Source organism: Octodon degus, unplaced genomic scaffold (assembly GCF_000260255.1).
Source record: "Octodon degus isolate 3935 unplaced genomic scaffold, OctDeg1.0 scaffold00425, whole genome shotgun sequence".
In the NCBI taxonomy this organism is placed as follows: domain Eukaryota; kingdom Metazoa; phylum Chordata; class Mammalia; order Rodentia; family Octodontidae; genus Octodon; species Octodon degus.
This window is the reverse complement of record NW_004525001.1, coordinates 291394-296478: the sequence shown is the minus strand read 5'-3', so window position 1 is coordinate 296478 and position 5085 is coordinate 291394. Positions and strand designations below refer to the sequence as shown.

The 5085-nt window shown below is 46.5% G+C and overlaps 1 pseudogene; it reads right to left on the bottom strand.

Moving 5' to 3' along the window:
• Positions 1 to 2897: 2897 nt before the first annotated feature.
• LOC105741317 overlaps positions 2898 to 5085 on the bottom strand; it is a 32970-nt pseudogene continuing 30782 nt past the window's right edge.

Genomic DNA, 5085 nt, shown 5'->3' with positions numbered 1-5085 from the left:
TTCAGCCAGGCTGGGTGGTGACATGGGCAGTCAAGCTAGGCTAGGGCAGCCTTGATGGAGGGTGGGGGGCTGCACCGTATTTCCTGTAGGTTTGTGACCCTGGGCTGATGATGGGGAGTCTCAGCACCATTGGGGAGTACCCTCTACTCCCATTCCCAATGTCATTATTCCCATGGGACCCTTGTCTGAGTCATGCCTCACAGAGAAAGGGAGGAGGCAAAGAGGGAGCGGGGAGAGGAAAAGGAGGAAGGAAAGAGAGGAGGAAGAGAAGGAGGGAGGGAGGAAAAAGGGAGGAGAGAAAGTAATTCATTAGGAAATTAATTAATGTGGGAAATTACTTAATGTAGAAAGGGTCATTTCCTGGGCATTTGCCAGGGCAGTGACTCTTTGAATCTCTATGAGGGCCTTGAGGGCAATAACCCAGTCTTATTTTAATCTGGGTCCTAGAATGCACATGGTATAGATTTAACCATACAGAACAATCACAAGAATTCTTTGACTGAGGCAGTGAAGCAGCAAAGGAGGTCAGATTCCTACTTAGCTGGGCAGTGACAGCAGTGACATGGGGACGGTAGGCTCCAACGCAGCTCTGTGCAGCTGTGGGACCGCACCTCACTGCTCCTGGGCACCCATCTTTGGGTGCTCGTGTGAATACCCACCCAGGGAGCACACAGCCCCCGGCGGCGATGGGACTTGGTTCCAAGGCTTACCCCCACGGGCTGAGGCAGGGTGCACAGCACCACGCTTTCGATGTGTTGTCTCGTTCACTTCATGCCACAGGCTGGGAGTGGCAGTTGGTTCATAATATTCTCATTTCTTCGATATGGACTCCAGGATCAAAAAGGTAAAGTAACTCGCTCAAGCTGATACAGCTCCCTAAGTGAGGGGGTTGGGATCCCCATCCTGGTCCATGTGCTGCACTAGGTGCCACCTGGTCAGAGCTTGCAGCGTCCCTGAGGGGTCTCTCTAAGTGACAAGGGCAGGGAGGAGGCCGGAGACCCTCTTTCCCACAAGCATGGACCTTGTGAGCTGTTTCCCAAGCCTCTCACTGGGAGGACAGAGCTTGGCCAGGCCCCTGGGGCTCAGCTCAGGAAAAACATGCCAGTGTGTGCCCCGTGCTGGGGAGCTGGGTCCCTCCCAGATGCGGGCAGCAGGTGGTGTGGCCACGGCCATGAGGAGCAGCTGGGCTGTGGTCTGTCGGCCACTGTGTTCTGGCTAGTTATGCCAGTGTTTACAGTCCACGGCTTTAATAATCTGATGTTATGCTTGGCCCTGGATCTCTTTGGCTGAGTTTGAGGCTGGCCTCCAAGATGGTCTCCTGTTCCTTCCAATTCCTGCCCTGAAATGAGCTTGGGAGGGAGGGAAGGAGAGGGGAAGGGAGGAAGGGAGGAAGAGAGGAAAAAGAGAGAGAGAGAGAGAGAGAGAGAGAGAGAGAGAGAGAGAGAGACAGAGAGACAGAGACAGAGAGAGAGAGACAGAGACACAGAGACAGAGGCAGACAGAGACAGAGAGACAGACAGAGACAGAGAAAGAGAACATTTTGGGAGACAGGGAACTCATTTGTATGTGTGGAGCTCTAACTGGGGGCCATGTGTACTTTCTAGGGGAGCTTTCTTTAGTCCTCTGTACCAACACAGGGCAGTGTTTCCTCTGCCCAGTTTGTGGTTCAAGCTGAGGCCCAAAGCTGAGTGCCCACCCGAAATCACGCACACAGGTGTGAGCAGGTGTGCAGCGTTGGCTCAGGGCATCTGGCTCCTAGGTCTGCACGTGTCTGGCAGTGCTGAGGGCTGGAGCCAGTGGGGATGTGCTGCCTTACACGGAGGACTTGTCCGCTCCACCTCTCCCAGGGGTGATTTCTAGCCTTCATTTCAGTCTTGGGCAAGAATGCAGGGAAATGGCTTCCCTGGCCCAGAAAATCCCAGGTCCCTCTGTCTCCCATCTCATTTCCTTTCTTACTCGGCCTCTTTGTTCCCATGCTTGTTGGCTGCACCATTCAGCCTTGCACTTGAAGACAGTGTCTCACCGAGGCTCCAGTGAGCCAGGGACAGAAAGGTCTATTTTTTTTAAAGACAAGGTCTTACTATCTAATTCAGGCTGGCCTTGGGCTCACTAAATAGGCTAGGCTGTCCTCAAAGTCATGGTGATCCTTCTGCCTCAGCCTCTGGAGTGCTGGGATTACTTATATGCACCACCACACCTGACTTTTTCCCACATCTTTTACTTGTGCATATTGGCTATGAAGGTTAATGGTGTTCATTTTGGCAGATCTCTATAACATACTTTAATCATCCCCCATCCTCCAGCAAAGTCATCCGCAGCACCCTGAGACTCCATCTTCACATTAGTCTTATCTTTTTTCTGGGAGGTGGTGGTCTGCTCCTCTTTGGTCTTATTATTCTTCATTCCTCACCTAGTTTCACAGGTGTCTTGCTTCAGTGTATAATGTATTTTAATCATATTTATGTTCTCTATTACCTGCCCTTTCAACCCCTCTTCCTTCTTTTCTCTTGTCTAATAACTGTCTTCTACTTGTTACCATTTTTAGATTCCACATATTAGGAAGAATACACATTTGTCTTTCTAATTTCACTGAACATGATGTTGTCCAGATCCATCCATTTTAATTTTAATTTTATTCATTTATTTATTTTTAACCATACAACCTTTTTATTGTTAAGTCGTAAAGAAGTATCAAAATTAAAAAAGCAAAAATTACAGGAGAAGACTTAACAAAACTACTAGGAGCATCAGAGGAAGTGAAAATGGTACTAGGCACAGGGCAATTAGGAACATGGCAGGACACAGGGAGAATGGTGAGCATGTGCTGAAGATACTAGGGGAGAGGATCTGGTGAAATTTTGATCTTAGACTAGCACCTAGATAAAGAAATAATGGGACAAGACTTCTAAACCCAACTATGTGCTTAAGAGTCATCCTCGCCATTGGTGCTGTCTCTGTCACCCTCTCCTTCCTCAGCCTCTTTTTCATCATCCTTGATCAACTCCAACTGGTCCTTCGCCCCATCTTCATTTTCATCATCACCCAGTAGATCTTCCTCCTCAGCAAAGTCATCCGCAGCACCCTGAGACTCCATCTTCACATTAGTCTCATCTTTCTTCTGGGAGGTGGTGGTCTGTTCCTCTTTGGTCTTATCATTCTTCATCTCCATTGCTTGTTTGATCTGTTCCTTTTCAATTTTCTCCAGGCTTTCCATTAAAGAATCCACTTTTTGTTTTTCCTGGGTCTGCTCCTTCTTTATGGCCTGAAGGAGCAGACCCAGGAAAGACTCATCACCTTTCAACTTTCCAGACTTGGATGAAGATTCCCTGCTGGCCACCCTTAGAATTGAAGCCACTTTTGCCTCTTTGGAAGGTGTTTCCTGACACATGCTGGTGTTTTGAGGGCACTACAGCCTGAGAAATAGGAGAAAGAACAGGAAGAGGAGGAGGAGAAAGAGGAGGAGGAGGAGGAGGAGGAACATGTGCTGGATAACTGTACATCCTGTCATAATTATCACGTTGAAAGTCATAGTCCAAGTCAAAAGAGGAGCCATACATCTCCGCTGCAGATTGTTTCACACCTGCTTTTCCTCTGTTCACTTTTGGCATGGCAGCCGGATTAATATCTAAACCTGGCCAGCAATCATTCTGCCATCCTCTCCAGCTACAGCAGCCCAGGCATTTCTCCCATTAACATACTGGACAAAGGCAAAGCTCTTATGCACAGAGCGACCCACAGTTTTGCCATACTTCGAGAAGATGGCCTGCATAACTGATTGCTTCAACAAAAGAGTGTTCAGATTCCCAATGAACACATGGGAACTCATGGAGTGAGGATTTGTCTTGTTGGCAACATTGCTAGTCTTGTGTTTGAAGATAAAGTTGCTGACAGTGACAAAAACTGTAGCGGAAGATCAAAGAACAATCTCACAGGAGAGGGATGAGAGAAAAGATTCGATTCCAAATCTCCTGCTCCCAGGTTCTACGTGGAGGTGACAGCTGCTCAAGGTCAGCAATGCGGCAGCAACCATTCAGTCTCTGTCTCTTCACAAAATGGCCCCCAAGTCTTCTCTCCACCCATTTTTACATTCTTTTCTTTTTGCGAAACCGGGGATTGAACTCAGGTCCTTGCGCTTGCCAGGGAAGCACTTATTCCACTGAGCCATCTCCCTGGCCTCTTCACCTATTTTTATTCAAATGATAGAATCCTGCTCTTTTAATAACTGAGATATATATATATATATATATATATATATATATATAGTTTATCCATTCATCTGCTGGTGGATACCTAGGCTGGTTCCATATCTTGACTGTTGCATATTGTGCCACAAGCAACACAGGTATGCAGGTACCCCTGTGGAAATCTGATGTCAATTCTTCGGGTATATGCCAAGGAATGGTGTCTCTGGCTCAAATGGTAGCTCTATTTTTAGTTTTTCTGAAGCACCTCTATATTGATATTTATAGTGGCTGTACAAATTTACATTTCCACCAGCAGCATGGAAGGGTTCCTTTTCTCTCCTTCATCCTTGCCAGCATTCATGTTATTTTTCTATTCTTGATGTGAGCCATTCTGACTGGAAGACATGGGATCTCAATGTAGTTTTGATTTGCATTTCCCTCTTGGCTAGAGGAGCTGAGTGTTCTTTTCATATATTAATAGTCGTTGGTACTGTTTTGAGAAATTTTTTTGGCCCATTTATTGATTGGGGTAATTAATTTTTTAGTCTTAAGCTTTATGAATTCTTTATATATGCTAGATATTAATCCTCTGTTAAATTTTTCTATCTCTCTCTCTCTCTCTTTTTGTCTTTTTCAGACAGGGTTTCATTATACAGTTCAGGCTGGCCTTGAACTCAATTTGTAGTCTAAGCTGGCCTTGAACTTGCAGCACTCCTATTGCCTCAGCTTTCTAGTTTCTTGATTACTGGGATTACAGGTATGCACCACTACACCTGGCCTCTCTCATTCTATAGGTTGTCTTTCTGCTCTGTTGATTGTTTCTCTTGCTGTGCAGAAACTTTTTAATTTGCTGTAGTCACATTTGTTGATTCTCTCGCTGTCTCGCTGTCTCGCTGTCTTG